Genomic DNA, 17,535 nt, shown 5'->3' on the forward strand with positions numbered 1-17,535 from the left:
TCACGACCCTGAGCTCATGACCTGAGCTGAAATCAAGAGTCAGACTCTTAACAGACTGAGCCACCCAGGTGCCCCCAGAGTATTTTTTTAAATATTGAAAATAACACATCTTAAATCTAGGATATAATAGGTCCTTCCTTCATAAACCCAACAAATCCAGTAAAGCCACTGGACAAGAAAGCTTTTTGACAAAGTACCACCCCAAATGGCCAAAATACCAGAGATCCCTGCCATGGGCTGTTGTCCCCTCACAAACACTCCAGATATCCTCCTCACAAAGACAGGGGCAATCCTGTGGCCACCTTCAGGTTTCCAGCTGAAACATGGCAGACATGGCAGACCATGGAAGACCTGGAGATGGATGAGAGAACCCTCGAGGTGGAGGCTGAGCAGGTGGGAGGCTCTTCCGTCGGCTGAAATAGGCCCTATACCTGGAAGCAGAGAGAATTCCCTATCATGTCTCAGCAAAGTGACAAATTACTATCATACCCTTAATTAAGTGCCAGAGCTGACACAGTCCAGTCTTGGGGTGCCTCATATGGAGTCCTACAGTCAAAGGTATTTCCAATCTGCGTCTGCATCTCTCAAAAATCCTAATACACGGCCATGCTATTTAAAGTTCCTCCCCATCCCTCCTGGTCTCCAAGCCTTCATGCTCAGCAGTGGCCCCAAAGCCTCCCCTTCCATCCTGTGCTCTGCCTTCAGGACTCCCCAAATCACTGGCAGGGGTTCTATTTCCCCCACTTATTTTCTTCTTCTTCTTCCAAGTCTCTCTGAAAGCTTCCCAAACCAGGTCTCTCAGCCCAACTCCTATATTTTCTCCAGGTGAGCAACTAGATCAGTCTGCACAGTGTGTGTGTGTATGTGTGTGTGTGTGTGTGTGTGGTTGGGGCAGAGTTGCAAAATAAGCCACCAGACAATGCTAGATGTTTCCTTAGTGCAGAAAGAGGACATGGCTATGCATCCATTAACAGTTTTGTCCCCATTATATACATTTTCATGATGGTAAGTAAACCTGAGAGTGAAGTTTGTCAAAGACAAGCGTCTGGCAAAACACCTCGAGCTGGGGTTTGCATGTCAGAATTCTCTATGGTAGATGGAGAAAATGGCCACAATGCTCTCCAGCTTCTCCCATGAAGAAGGGGAGTCTGCTTCCAACCTCTTGATCCAGAACAGCCCCCGTGGCTGAGTTTGGCCAACAGAATATGGCGGATGCGGTGTTGTGTGAGTCCTAAGCCTCAGTCTCAGTTGTCGATGCAGCTTTTGCTTTTGTGGCTTTGGCAACCTTGAGACGCGTGTGAGCAAGTCCAGGGGAGCCTGCTGGGGGAGAAGAGACAGTGGTCCAATCACCCCCATTGCCGCCAAACCCCAGGAACAGAGCCACCTAGCTGCCCCACAGCTGGGCACAGCACGTGAGTGAGACCAGTCAGGAGCAGAAGAAATTAAATATTCACTGGAGCCCGGCCTCACATGCCAGGCCACAGAACCATGAGCCAATACATGACTGCTGTCTCAAGTCACTAAGTTTTGCGGTAACCTGTTACATAGCAAAAACTGAATGGCAATATATGGTACCTCAAAACGTCAGGGCTCGAGGTTCTATGAGGAGGCATCTGAACCAGGGCCTGCCTGCCATGGAAAAGGCTCCCTGCCATCTGTGGGTGTGGGGTATTCACAGGTCTCCCAGGGGACCCCTCCCTGGGCCAGCCTGTCTGAGCCTCCGGAAGTGGCAGGAATGTTCTATTTGCTGCTTCTACAACCCCGTACAAGCCAGTACAACCCTGGGGTTGGTTTTGTTTCCATCCCTCCCTCTTGCCATTTTCCGTTATCACACAAACATATCATAAAGGAAAAATGGTTCATTTCTGCAAGTCAGCAAAGTGCTAGGGTTGAAAATTGTAAGGTAGTTTTGCAGCAAACGCAGCTGCTGAGATTGCTGGCTTCCATGGACTTCTATGGTGCTGCAGGATGCCTTTCTGATAAGAGAAGCAGCCTGGGACCCACGGCAGGAGGCAGCCCCGTCTTCACTGACAAACATTAGGGCTTGAGAGTCAAGGAGCATTTATGAGATTCCCCCCAGTAGCATGATGGCGGCTGTAGTGAAGGTCCCAGCTTCAGAGACTGCATTTTCCTCCCTCCACAAACTGCTGGGCTAACACCTGAAATGCCACCGTTCGGTCTCTTCATTTTGTGTAATGAAAAATGCTCAGACATTAAAAAGTATACAATCTGTACAACAAGACCGGGATAAACAAAGCTAAAAGGCAATAGACTGGGACATGTTTGCAAAGCACATGACCTACAAAAGATTAGTGTCTAGAATATATAAAGAGTTCCTACAAGTCACTAACAAAAGGACAAACAATTCAGAACAATGACGGATGAAGGCCATACACAACAATTCATGGACGTGTTCACTTGAATGGCCAATAAACACATGACAAGGAGCTCAGCCTCATCAGGAGCCAGGGAGAGGTAAACAGCAAGCAATTATAAGATATCAACTCACTCCCTACCAGATAGGCAAAAATCATTACAGAGAGGAGCACAAATTGGCACAGCCACTTTGGTGAAAAATTCAGTAACACTTAGTAAATCTGAAGAAGCACATGCCCTAAGACCCAGAGCTATTCCACATCCCAGATCTAAAAAAAAAAAAAAAGCTCTCACACATGTGCATGGACAACATGCCCAAGGGGATCCACAGTGGTACTGTTTATCGTAGCAAAAAATTGGAAACCACCTAAATATCCATTTAGAGGGGAAATAATAAATAAATCTTGGTACTCATACAATGGAATTCTATACCAGTCTTAAAATGAGTGGATTAAATTTGCATGTCTCATCATGAGTAAAGTATAATGTTGATGTCAAAAGCAAATTGTAGAAGGTTATTTAGTTTATGTAAAATGTTAAACCCCCAGAACAGTACGGGATATATTATAAAAGTATAAACTCATCTACCAACATCAGAAGAGAGTCACCTCTTGGGAGATAAGAAGTGCAGGGACAGGAGAACAAGGGGGCTTCCAGCAGTGTCTAGAGCATTTCCTTTCTTTAGAAGAGAAAGAATCGAAAGAAATAGGCAAGACACTAACCCTCATTAAACCAGGTGATTGGATGCACAGCTGTTTGTACTTTTATTCTCAATACTTTTCATTCATTCATTCACTCCACAAGTATTTATTGAGCCCCTGCTGGGTATCAGGCACTGTTCTAGGCGCTGGGACACAGCTGTGAACAAAACACGAGGACTGACCCTCTGGCGCTGACATTAGTGAGGATGAGCTGACATTAAATGAATGAGTGAGATTTACTTAAATTGTTAGGTGGTGATAAGAAAAATAAAGGAAGGAAGGTTAATACAGAGAAAGGGGACAAGAAAAGGGGGAAGAGGGTTGAAAGTGGAAAGCCAAGATAAGGGCGCCTGGGTGGCTCAGTTGGTTGAGCGACTGCCTTCGGCTCAGGTCATGGTCCTGGAGTCCCGGGATCGAGTCCTACATCGGGCTTCCTGCTCGGCAGGGAGTCTGCTTCTCCCTCTGACCCTCTTCCCTCTCGTGCTCTCTCTCTCTCATTTTTTCTCTCTCAAATAAATAATAAAATAAAAATCTTAAAAAAAAAAAGGTAAGCCAGGAAAAAGAGATGTCAGAATCAAAACCTTCAGGGAGAAGAGAGTGAGCCTCAAGATGGCCAGGGGAGAACCTCCCGGAGAGAGGAATGGCAGGTGTGAAGGTTCAAGGCTGGGACAGTGCCTCAATGGCGGGAGGACGGAGCAGGGGGAGAGGCAGGAGATGCATTCAAAAGGCAGTGGGGCAAGATGGGGGCATCACAAATTATTTCAATAGTTCATAATTTTTGACAGGAAAAGGAAGAAAGGGATAGAAAGAGAGAGGGCTTTCCAAATTATGTCTGGTTGAGTGCAAACAAAACTACAATTAGAAAATACAAATTTAAAAACTCAGTGAAGTCCCCAAAGCTCTGAATGCTCCGCTGAGCACAGTGACGTTTCAAGAGGGGGATAGAGCCGCAGTCCCCACTCTGCCACGTGCTGGAATCCACCCGGGGAGCTTAAAAACCTCTGGATGCCCAGGAGGCACCCAGAGAGCTTAAGTCAGAACCTCTGGAGTCAGAGTCAAGCACAGATAGACGCTAAAGACCTTTTGGGGATCGCAGCATGCAATGAAGTTGGGAAACCACGGAGACAGAAGGTGCCAGGTGTCCCTACCCTAGTTGACGATGGAGCCCTTCTTATTTTCATTTTATTTTTCACAGACTTTTCCAATCACGGGACTAGGTTTACCAACAGAATATAGGCTCATGAAATGTGACTTGGTTGTTTTGTTTTTGTTTAAAAAAAAAAAAAACCCTGGTTTTTCAAAAGCAGCATATTCCGTTAAATTTAGTTGTTCAATAAAATCCAGATGAAGCACTTAAAACAGTGCCTAGCATATCGTAAGACTTCAATGAATAGATATTACTCTTATGTTGTTGTTGTTATTTATACGTTAGCGTGAAGACGTTATCCGCTCTGTTCCTGAAAACAGATCTTAATTAGGACATTAAAACTTTTATTAAGGGCACCTGGGTGGCTCAGATGGTTAAGCGTCTGCCTTCGGCTCAGGTCATGAACCCAGGGTCCTGGGATCGAGTCCCGCGTCGGGCTCTCTGCTCCTTGGGAGCCTGTTTCTCCCTCTGCCTCTCTCTCTCTCTCTCTCTCTCTCTGTCTTTCATGAATAAATAAATAAAATCTTTAAAAAAATAAAAATAAATAAAACATTTATTAAGAACATCAGTAGAGTCCTAGAATATGCCAGGAACTTTATATGTCTGCAGGTCAAAAGACCCTGGTTTAAAGATGAGGGAACACAGTCTCAGGATGGTGTAGCAACCAGCCTAAGGTCGCACAGCTCGTTAGTGGCAGAACCCAGGCTATGTGCGTGGCTGTTGCCCACCCTGACTTTATAAGATCTTTGTTCTTCCCTGATAAGTAAAGGTCGTTTTGAATTTTAGTCTTGTGTAAAGAAACACAGAAATAAGAGAACCAGATGCTTTTCTGGGCTCCTCTGGAAGAACTGATCTTTCCCCCCTCTCTGGGCTTCCACAAGTCTTTGTACATCCCTCCACAGAAGCTCTTCACATGTCAACGGACACCAGGGGTTAGGATTCAGCTCACAGTTAGGCAGGGACTGAGGCAGCCTCCCCTGTGTATATCCGAGGACCAAGGCACTAAATCATGCTGTGTGCACCGGCTGTGGATTTGCTGGGAATGTTACCCACCCTCATGAGAGGGACGAGGAGGCAGAAAGGTAATGCATCCCAGTCTGGAGGCAGACTCCCAGGGTTCGAATCCAGGCTTGTGGTCTTTGGTTGCTGTGTGACCTTGGAGGATTTCTGGACCTCTCTGTGCCTCCATCCTCTCATCTGTAAATCAAAGGCAATAACAGTATCTTCTGCACAGGGTAGAGAGGATTAATACATGTGAAGTTTCTAGAACAGTGGCTCCCATACCTAAGCACTAAATAAATGTCAGCTGTTAGTGTCGTGTTATGGTTAAAAACTGACCAGCCCAAATGCGCAGAGATGGAGCACAGATCCCTGGTTGCCAGGGGCTGGGGGGGCGAGGGAAGGGGAGGAGAATAGGAGTAACTGCTTAGTGGGCATAGCGTTTCCTTTTGAGGTGATAAAATGTTTTGGAACCAGACAGAGATGGTGGCTGTCCAACATTATGAATGCATTAAATGCCACTGAAATGTTCACTGTAAAATGGCTAATTTTATGTTGTGTGAATTTTACCTCAACAACAACAACAACAAAAAGGTTTGAAAAAAGAAAACTAGCCAACCTGTCTTCCCATCCCAATTTACCACGTTCTAACCAAATCTCTATTTACCCGTCTGTCAAAAAGAGTGATAATAAGACCTTGACCATACTTGACCATAGGTCACACGTGAGAGGTAAAATAGCTAATTATGTAAAGCAGACCATGCACTCGTCACGGAGTAAATGGTAAAGAAAGGACACAAATTATTCTTTGAGTTTAAGGGCTAAAGCCGTAAGCATCTTGAAAATGACCATCTCTGCCTTTTCACAGAGAGGATGGATGCATGCCACCCCTCATTGGAGGACTGTCAGAGCATGTGTTGCGTCCTGTAAAAATTAAGTAGGGGGCATTCTCCAAGATCAACCTTCTGAGATTCATCTGGGAAATCCACGCTCTGCAAGTCAAAAATTCTCACCCTTCGCTGCTTTAGAATACACAGTAATTGACTTAGCAAATATTTGAAATAAACCTGTCAAAAACAAACATGTTATGAAATAAAGGGATTTCTGTCCCCCTTTACTCGGATACCAGGAAACAGCTCCTACTCCAACGTTTGAAGTCACTGCTCCGACCCCACCTTTGAAGGAGATTGTCCCAGCAGAAGGAATTTCTTGCATGCTGTCTATGTGCAGTGTTCAGTTTTGTTTAAAAAGAAGTCACCCAGGAATTTTTATAACACCTGTTCCAGCCTGGGGGAGGAGGACAGCTTTAATTAAAGAGACAAGTGTCTACACCGTCCTCTATAATCTGGTCAAATTGCAACAGAAGGATGGGAAGAAAAAAAAAATGCACAGAGAAATATTTAAGATCTAAATCATAAAGCCAACAAAAAAGACGGAAATATTATAAATGGAACACCAGGTGCGCTCTTTCCAAATTATGCTGAACTGAGCCCAAATCCCTAACGTCTCGTTTTGTACTGGCTACCCAAACAGATGTCTTAGCCTTCAGAAAAAATTACTAAAAATGGAAGTACGAATCCTCGCTGAGCTGCTGCTTTGCCCAAACCTCCTGCCGGCATTAAAACCATCAGCAACAGAGGGAAATTGAAGCAGAATGCCAGGATGTGTTGTGAAACTTTTCTTGCTCACCTACTACGTATCAGGAAACATGCTTAAAAAAGTTAGCAATTGTGAATCCGCTTAATCCTTAAAATAAATCTGCAAGGTAGAACTTATTAGCCAGTTTTTTTAATGTACAAGAACACAAGCTCAAAGCCCACAGCCAGGGCTGGCTGCATGGGCGTGTGACCTGCACAGTCATACAGGGTCTGGACTTGGTTTCGTGATCCATTGTCAACTGTTTTCAAATTCTTAATTTTTGAATGAGAGCCCCGTATTTTTATTTTTCACTGGGTCCTACAAGGTACGTATCAGGCCCTACCAGGAGACACGGTGACATTTCTACAGGTCCACTCCCACCTTACGTGTGTCCCAAGGCACTAGGATCGAGCACCGTGGTGGCTACCCTTTCTCTCATCTCAGAGATCCAGGCTTGCAGTAAGGATAAAAGGAAATGATGGAGTGACACCAGCCGTCTGACAGTTTACAATGTGGCAGGCCCTCAGGAGGCACTCCAGGCTAAGGTTATGGTCCAAGGGCCAAATCTGGCTCACCACCTGAGTTTTGCAACCCACAAGCTAAGAATGTTACATAATTGGAGAGCAGGACTTTAAATAATATTTCATGACACATGAACATTGTATGAATTCAAATCTCAGTGTCCATATGGAAAGTTTTACTAGAACACAGCCATATGTGTTCATTTACAAATCACCTATGGCTGCTATCAACTACTGTTGGGTGTTACAGAAGAGACCATATGGCCCAATAGCCTAAAATATTTACTATCTTCCCCTTTACAGAAAGAGTTTGTCAACCCCTGTTCCAGATGTTTGATGAGTGCATGAACACATGAACAAATGGCTTTAGGAAATCATTGTTAGTATTATATTTATACAATGTCAGTGCAACTTAATAAAAAGTCCAAAACTCAGAAATAGTACCCAATCCCTCAGAATGACCCAAATGTTTTAGAAAGCAGACCATTTAAATTCCAGATCTCTTTCATTTCCCATCTATGGTTTGTTGGTTGCAAAAATGGCTCCAGTTCTTCTCCCTATCTGTGCCCCTTGCAGCTCCTCTCACAAAAGGGTACAATCAAGTTCCTTACCCTCAGAGCCCGGGCTGGACTTGGGACTTCCTTTAGCCTAAAGAAGTGACAGAAGTGAGGGGGTACCAGTTTGGAGCCCAGGTCTCAAGAAGTCTGTGGGCTTCCACTTGCTCTCTGGGAAGCCTGTCTGAAAGGGCTCCCTGAAAACAAGGCTGGGCTAACCCACTGTAGAATGAGAGGCCACATGCAGTGGAGATAAGGCAGCATACTTGTCCCTGCTGAGGCCCGAGCAAGAGCCCACCCACAATAGCAAAACCACCTCACTGGCCTATGCTTGCCCACAGACATGGAAGTGAGCCCCCGCCACGCCCAGCCCAGATCAGCAGAATCTCCAAGTCAATCCATAGACTTGTGCTCAAAAATACATGTTTACTGCAGGATGTCACTGTGCCTTTGGGGTTGTGCGTTATGCAGCACTGCTGTGCCTCTAGGTGGCTGATACACCATCCCTTTTCTATCTACTCATATGCATTTCCCTTCTCCACCATCACCTGTAGAGGAGAAGTAGCAATGAATATTTATCAAACCATAATAATAGTAGCAATAAGAACTGCCTCAGACATTTACTATGCACCAGACAATGTGCTAAAATTTTTCCCAAATCTTCTTATTTAATCCTCACAATGGTTTTGGCAGGTTACGTACTGTAGGCAGCTTCTTCTCTCTTTTTTTTTTTTAAGATATTTATTTATTTATTTATTTATTTATTTATTTGACAGAGAGAGACACATACAGAGAGGGAACACAAGCAGGGGGAGTGGGAGAGGGAGAAACAGGCTTCCCACCGAACAGGGAGCCCGATGCGGGGCTCAATCCCAGGACCCTGGGACAATGACCTGAGCCGAAGGCAGATGCCTAACGACTGAGCCACCCAGGCGCCCCATGTAGGCAGCTTCTAGGATGGCACTGAGTGGCATCTGCTTCCTAGTATTCATGCCCTTATGTAATCTCCTCCTCTGGAGTGTTGGCCAAGCCTAGTGACTCACACAGAGATGAGAGGATGTCACTTGTGAGATCGGGTTACAAGAAGACAATGACATCCATCCTACTCGCCCACTCTTGCTCTCTCTAGCTCACTCTGATGGAAGCAACTGCCACATTGTGGGCCGCCCTGTAGAGAAGCCTATGTGGGAAGGAACCGAGGGAGGTCTCCCACCAACAGCCAGTGGGAAACAGGCTTTCAATCCAGCCACCCACAAGAAACTGGATCCTACCAACAAGCACTTGATAATTAGCAGATTCTCCCCTCAGTCCAGTCTCAAGATGGCCGCAACCTCAACTGACACCTTCATTACAGCTTCACGAGAAACCCCGAGTCAGACCCCTGACCCAAAGCAACTGTGAAATAGTAAGCATCTATTGTCTCAAGCTGCTAAGTTGGGGATAATCTGTTATGCAGCTCAGATAACAAGGACACCGTATAACGCCATCTTTACAGATGAGAAAGACAAAGTGTAGAGATTGAGCCAACCCACCTACATTACACAGCTGCCTCCAGAGGCCATGTTCATACCCACTGCTGGCTGCCCACTGTTTCCAGAGACACGAATTTTAGTCTCCATCCCTCTCCTGCCCCAATGCCTCTCACCCTCACTTCCTGTTCCTCTTGGCCTCACTGCCTTGTCTGGTCTCATTCTTCCTCTGCCCCTAGTTTTCTCTGTGTTTGTTTGCTGTCTCTGGTGGAGCCCTTGTCTCAACCTTTCCTTCCCCCATCTTTTCCCCCACCCTTCCTCCTTCCAGGTCCCCATAACCCAAAGCACCGTGTTTACAGGTAATACAGCCTCTATGAAGGCTCTCGGCTGCTGGTGTTCAAAAGCATCAACTAGAATGACAACTTTATGGAATGGCACTTGAGAAATAAACTATCCAAACACCCCCTCTCTGTGGTTCACATGGGGGAAATTCTTGTTACCTGATGTTACATGACATAATAGCTATTTTCCTATTCATTAACTAATGTCCCCAATATCTGTAAGCTCCAACAAGCCAAAGACCTTGGCTTTTTCACTACTCTTTTATCCAAGCTTAAAAGAGATCTCACCCCAGAGTAGGCAGGCAGAAAGATATTCTCAGAATGAATGACAATTTTGTGAGGAAGAGGAGGGGAAATAAAAAGGGAGAACCATGAACACCCTCTACATGCCAGACATTTCACCAATATTATCTCCTATAAGATCGCAACTGCTTTATGAGACTCCCCATCCTGTAGGCGGGAAAAACTGAGGCTCAGAGAAGTCAGTCAATTTACCCAAAGTAGCACGGCTAGTAAGTGACGGAGCAAAGACTTGAACCCATGTCTCCCTGGCCTCAGAGCCTGTTCTCTTTGATCTGCATGCCTCTGTCAACCTATGGGTTTCTAGAATGGCACTCTTCACCCTCAGATTAGAATCTATACCTCCTATGACCTGGTTTCCCAGCGACTAGCCTGGCCGACCAGAAATGTTACCTCGGTCCTTGCACGACAGCTTTAGAGACGCAGTCAGATGTCTCAGCAGCATTACTGGCTGGTCACAAACAAGCAAATCCCACAGGAATATAGGACAGGGGTTGAGGAGATGTGGGAGCTGCATTACAATCCAGTTCGCCCCATTACTAACTGCACGACCTTGAGCAATTTACCTAACATTCTGTGCCTCGATTTCCTCATCGGGGAAGTGGGGATAATACACAGACCTAAACTCGGGGTTAGCTAGAAGAATTAAGTGAGTCAATACCCGTGAGATGCCCCAAAGAATCTGACACATAGTAAGTGCTCACTAAAACTAGAAGAATTAGCTTCTCTTTGAACATCTGCCCCACAATCCAGTTAAGTATGTCCCCTTTTCTAAATGAACAAAGTGCCTCAGAAAATGTAAGTGACTTGCCCAGATCATGCAACAAAGCCAGGAGAAATGAGACTCCACGCCCCAACCCCATTCTGTCCCCTCCCCAGACTGCAGGGGCTCCTCCAACAGCTCCTGCCCACCCCCTCCCATGCTCCATCCTGAATCTTCAGCCTCACATTTCCAAGCTGTACCGAGTCATCCTTATGGTCAGAGCCCAGAGTTTTTATGGGTTGTTCAGTCTTCCCTTCTTGAAAGGAGCCTTCCTCTAAGAGAGCAAAGTGGGAGCTAGGAGATGGGGCCCCCAATGAGGGGGCTGAGTGGTAGACGAGGAAGAGAAGCAATCAGGGGCTTCCAGCCGGGCCCCTGTCTGTCTCCGGGATGCTCAGCATATTCATTTCCCGCAGAAGACTTATTAGCTGCAGAATGGAATGGGGAGCCCACAGTAACGAGACTTTAATTACGAAACTCTTTTACCTTATTGCTTTTGTGTGGCCCCGATGAAAATGAGCAGTGGCAGTTTCTATTAGAAATGTTAATTACTTTCCCAGGTAATTAGACTCACCGGGTACCGTGAGCACCTGACCTCACTTCATAATAGCAGAGACAGGAGGAAGGGGAAGAAATTGGATGGGGGGTGACAGGGGAGGCGGGAGAGAAAGGGAAAGTGTTTATAAATGCTGAGAAAAGCAAAATCTTCCAAATTAGTTGAATGGACAAGGAAGCCTCAGAGGCCCCCAAGAAAGGCTGGTGGAAGAGAGGATCTACTGGGTATCTGAGGGGCTTTCCAACACCCGGAACCTGTCACAATGGTGGGAACAGTAACAAACCCCTCTCGAAATGCAGGACCCCATCGGACAGGTTCCCACTCCTCTCACAGTGTGGCTACAGAGCCCCCAGGCTGCTCAGAGATCCCAGGGTCACACAGCAGTTGAGGCAGGGCTGGGACCAGAGCCCGCTGAGCACTTCCTCCTTTGTTCCTTCTACAAGCATTTGCTGGCCACTCAGGGCTACTTTGGCTGGAAGATCGGAACTGACACAGTTCCAGTTCCCAAGGAGTTTAAGGTCTGGGGGTGCACACAGATAACAGCGCCATCGCTGTTCACAGCACATGGGAACACAACACGTAGGACACACACAGGAGACTGTGATGAAGAATAATTGGGCAAGAGGCACTCCGTGTGGATGGAGTGGTCAGGGAGGGCTTCCCTAGGGAGGTGGCTTTTCCCTGACGCCTGAAAGTTGGAAAGAGCTCTATTTGCAGAGTTGGGGTAAAAGCATATCACGTGGTGTGGTGGGTTGAATAGGGTCCCCCGCAAAATTCACGTCCACCCATAACCTCAGAATGGGACCTTACAGGAAATAAAGGTCTTTGCAGATACAATTAGTTGAGATCAGAGTAGATTAGGGTGGGCTCAAATCCAGCGACTGGTGACCTTATAATAAGCAGAGGGAAACCGGGCACAGAGACACAGACACACAGGAACGATGCCATGTGACAATGAGGCAGAGACTGCAATGATGCAGTCATAAGACAGGGAGCCCCAAGGATGGCCAGCAACCACCAGAAGCTGGAAGAGGCAAGGAAGGATCCTCCCCTGGGGACTTCAAGAGGAGCACGGCCCTGCTGACACCTTGATTTTGAACATCTAGCCTCCAGAACTGAGAGAATAAACTGTTTTAAGCCACCTGGTTTGTAGTCCTTTGTTACAACAGCCCTACAAAACTAATATACCTGGCTTCTATAATTCCATATCTCTGTCACTATAGACTAAGTTCCCAAAATAATATAGGATGAGGTCATGCGGAGAGCACTGGACAAAGAGTCTAGCTTTCCCATTAACCTGTCTTGTGACTTTGGGCAAGTCACTCCCCACCTTGAGCCTTATCTAAGTCAGGGAGAACTTGGGGTTCCCAAACACATGGTCAGGGACAAGCTGAATCACAATCACCTTGGGGCAGTGTGTTTAGAATACAGATTCCTAGGCCTGCCCCACAGGGGTCTACACAACTAGCATTTCTGGGTAAGGCTGTGGAATCTGAATTTCTAACAAACTCCCCAGGAAAAAGATCCTGACATGCCACCCAGTTTTTAGATTCTCTGGGTTCAAACACACAGCCTAAAGGCCCTTTGAAAGCAACAGGTATGTTACTCTAAGGACTGTCCACTCTGGCCTTGGCCATGAGCCATACCTGCCCATCCATGCTGACCTAACTCACTGCAGGTGTCTGTTAGAAAACCCAGGCATTCAAGAGATCGGGGGCTGCTCGTGCCAAAGAAGAGAGGCAGGCTTGCTCTTCAGTCCTTAAAGAAGCTGTTTACATAGCCCTGCTCTTCTTTTAATTTGTTTGTCTTTTTGATTGTGTAGTTGAATCCCAGATACAGGGCTCAGCCAAGCCTTGCCAGGGAAGGCAGAAAGCCATCAATACCCAGGAATGACTGACAGTCACTTCCAAGGCAAGATGTTCTCCAGGGCGGACGGTGGAAAGGCTTGAATCTTGCTGTGCCTCTCAGGTCAGACAGCATGGGGCCGGGGAGAGCGCCTGGACTTTACCCATCAGACAAACCAATGTTCAAATCCTAGCTCTGCCATGAGCCAGCTGTGTGATCTGGAGCAAATTTCTAAGCCTCCCTGTTCCTCAAATTCTTCATCTGTAAACCCAAGGGTAGCATACCCCCCTACCAGGGTAGCTCGGACAACTGCAAGAAGCAACGACCATGGGGGGCGCGGCACATTGTCGGTGCCCAGCAAACTGTAACTGTATTGTTGGTGTTATTACTATTTTATTAGTGGTATTAACAGTAGAAGGCTTGCACTGGAGGATGCTATTCCATTTGGCAGGGCTGGCCCCTACCTGTTAGGGCTACAAGAGGCAATGGAGGGGGGTTGCCTCGTGTCATAAGAAGGGCCAGAATTTGGAATCAGAGTGTCTCATTCTGAAACCCAGCCCTGCTACATCCCCCCTGTGTGGATGTGGGTGAGTCACCCAAACCCCCTAAGCACGGGTGTCTTCGTCTCCTAGGCGGAGCCCAGAATCACTATCCCCTTATCTCTTGTCACAATCAAATAAGACAACGTGCGCGAAATTGGGTAAACTCCCAATCTTTTTACTAATCCAAAGAAGAAATTACTATTATCTAGTCAAATTCATAAGCCTGGCTGAATGCTGGAATCCCCTGGGGAGATTCTAAAAAATGCCAGTGCCCATACCTCTTCCTGGGCCAAACAATGGCAGGCTCCCAGGCTGGGGTGTCGATTCAGCCGGCAGCCTCTAGGGAGCTGCTGATCTGGCCCAAGGCTCCCTGTCTGCAAAGGAGGAAGGCAAGGCCCAGAGAAGGGAGGGGGCTTGCTCAAGTTTACACAGCAGGAGGCTCAAAGTTTACCCTTTGGAGCGCCATTTACTCTCACTTCCCCTGCCAACATAAAATTCCAATAGGCAGCTTCCCAGGGCCAATCAGGAAGAATTCTGTGTGTTGGGTAGCCTGCCTCGGAAGCCAGGGGATACATAGCTGGTGTTGGCCAAGAGGGCTTTCTGCCCAGAAGCTTCTGAACAGTGGGCATGGACCCAGCAGAGGTGTCCCTGTTCCTGGGCAATCAGGAGAGACTGGGACCTTCCTGCAGAGTGTCTTGGCAGGGGACAGGGGACGAGAGACACGGACATGGTTATTGCAGACCACCATTGAGAGAAGTCTGTGGGAGAAAGCATGAAGATGGGAAGGTGAGCAAGCCTCAAAGTCAAACCCATCTGGTTCTGAGCCCCCCTCTGCCACTGACTGGCTGCGCACCATTAGGCCGGCAAAATAAATGAGAATTTTGCTATTTAAACAGTGTTTCCTGCCAGGCTGGCTCTGGATCCTGCTTCTTAGAAATGCTTCCTTCAGCCTGGTGTTCAGCCTGCGCCTTTGGATGAATCAGCCCTTTGTGGGCAAGAACAAAGTCAAGCAGTCTCCTTCATCCATAGTGGCACAGCTCGTGAGTTGAAAGAATAAGGCTGGGTCTCCAGGAGAAGAGCAGGGAGCAGAAGTAGTGAAGCCTCAGCCCCTGAAAGCCTGTGCAGGGAGAAAGCCCCAGGAGCAGAGCTAGGACCCTGGGAGGAAAGCCCAGAGAGAGAGAGTCAACCCACCAAACAGAAGAACTTTGTCAACCTAAGTTGTATAACACAGGAGCCAGCTGCCTGGTAAGGTAGTGAGCTTCCCCTCACACTGGAATTACATTAGTGAAGGCTACATGGCCACTGGTGAGGCTGGTATCGATGGGATTCCTGTCTTCAGTGGACACGTGGGCTGAATGAACTCCAAGGGCCCTTCCATGCTTAGATTCTGGTTTAATGACTCTGAGGCCCCAAGGATGAGATTTACAAGAGAAGAATTAGGTGGACGGCCAAGTCCTAACTTCTCTTGTCGGTCACATGAACTTGAGCAAGTTATTTCGCCTCTCTAGGTCTGTTCCCTCATTTTAAATATAAGCATAATTGTATGCATTTTGAATAAGCAGGGTGGGAATTCAGCCACGTACTGTACACAAAGTACCTGAACAGCCTTGTACACAGTCGAGTCTGAAACAACAAAGCACCCCAGCCGCCCTCCTAATCTCCATCAGCAGCCTCCCAGCGGTCCCCAGGTTTTCCAGGAGGTATACTCATTAGGCAGATTAGTGCACAAAACCAATCGTCGCTCCCATCCTTGGATGCCCGGGATTAAATACTGTCACAGGATCTCTTCCCATTAAGCTCATGCCTTGCAGAGCCCAGGCTGTGTCACAGGAAGGAAGGTCTTCATCGCCACGCCTGAAGGGAAGGTGTTATTGAGAGGAAGGAAAAAGAACAAAAACTAGATGTAAAGGATCATGAAGAATGCAGGCACGGTGTTTGAGCTGAAGATGCACACCACTGAGTGCCGGTCTGCACTGCTAGGCAGGAAGGCAACTTCCTTCTACAGAAGCCAAACACTCTAAGCCCCGGGGCACCAGCTGGCTATCTCCTACACCTCCCCCAGGCTCATGCTAAAGATGGGAGGTGAGCATCCATCTACCCAGGCAAAGCAGCCAGGTCCAGAGTGACACCACACACCCCTACCTTCTATGTGTGTAGGGTAAGTAGGGGTCTCCTGGTGGGATTTGAGGGGCCCCAGAGCATCCCCCACCTTGGTCCCCCAAACATCTCTCCTATTAATTTACCACCCATGCTTGGAACTTAGGACTTCTCAGTTTTTAAAGTAACTTTGTTTTTGTCTCCTACAACTATGCTCCTCAGCCCTCAGGAAATCAAAGCCAAAATGCAACTAAGAATTCTCAGTTGGCTTGGAAATCACCTCTGGGTTAACCCAGCTACCCTGAGAAGCTGGGAAGGGGATAGACTTCATCCCTGAAAAGGGAAGAAATGCATAAAGTGTCCAGAAGCCCCCTCCTCCTTCCTTTCCTCAACACACACACACACACACACACACACACACACACACACATACACACTCACCACCACCAGAATCCATCTGGGAGCTATCAAATGCCTAGATGATCCATCCATTCAAGATGATGGCATCCAACACTCTCATTTCACTCATGCATGAGCGACTGTGGCCAAGTGTCCAGATCCTGTACTACCTGACACTATAAACACTCTAAATGCACTTTAAACTTCAAAGAAGTTCCTGACACACCTTCCAGCCAAAACACAAGAACAGATGCTTCCTTGGATGGGTCAAATCAGGGAAGGGGAAGGTGAGGATTCACTATGCATCACCGCACCCATTTTACAGATGAGGAAGTTGAGGTAGTAAGAAGTGACTTGCTCATTACAGCCAACAGGTGGCAGAGCCAGCTTCCAATCCAAATCTGCCAAGCACTGAAAGGTGTATTATTTTCATTATGTCACATGAATCCTTACCAGAAAGCCTAACCTTGCTTACTCCACAGTGTGGGGAGATTTGATCTGGGCCCTGTGGAAGCAAAGTTGCTCCCTTAGGCCAGTGGCTGTCAAAACTTAACAAGCATAAGAACCACCTGGGAGCTCGTTAACCTTGCCAAATGTAAGTTCCAGTGTGGTTGAGATCAGCTCTTCTCAAACTTTCTTGTGCACAAATATCATCTGGGGATCCTGTTAAAATGCAGATTCTGATGCAGTGGCTCTGGGGTCTGGCTGAGACTCTGAGCTCCCAGGTGAAGCCGGGGCTGCGGCTCCATGGACCTGACTTTTGAGTGGCAAGTCTAGTGAGTCTGCCAGTGCCTGAATCCTAGCATCACCACCTCCCCAGCCACAGAATGCCGGTCAAGTTACTAAGCCTCTCTGTGCCTCGCTGTCTTGATATGTAAAATGTGCATCAGTAGAGCACGACCTCACGGAGTTGCTTTTCAGATTAAAGATGATCCGTGGAAGTCGCTTAGCACACCGCCTGGCGCATAGGAAAATCACAATAAAATATGATTATTACTGCTGCTATAGTAGTAGCAATAGTGAGTTTTGTGGTGCATTGCAAGATTTCAAAAAACAAATGCAAACTGCTCGTGTTATATTTTCCCAATAGCTCACGTTTATTCAGCTTTCCCGAGTCCTGAGGTGCCCCTAGAAATGAATTTTAGAGTTAGTGGTAGCACGGCAGTTTACATTTGCATAATGCATTTTCATGCATGTTTGTGCTCACGGTATCAATGCTACTCAGTGCTTAAAACAACCGTGACTTATTACTTCTCTAATCCCGTGGCTGTCTGAGTCTAACTGGGTGGT

The sequence above is a fragment of the Eumetopias jubatus genome, unplaced genomic scaffold (genome assembly GCF_037043125.1).
Source record: "Eumetopias jubatus isolate StellerSeaLion01/CBP00866 unplaced genomic scaffold, mEumJub1_p1.0 scaffold_8, whole genome shotgun sequence".
NCBI lineage: Eukaryota > Metazoa > Chordata > Mammalia > Carnivora > Otariidae > Eumetopias > Eumetopias jubatus.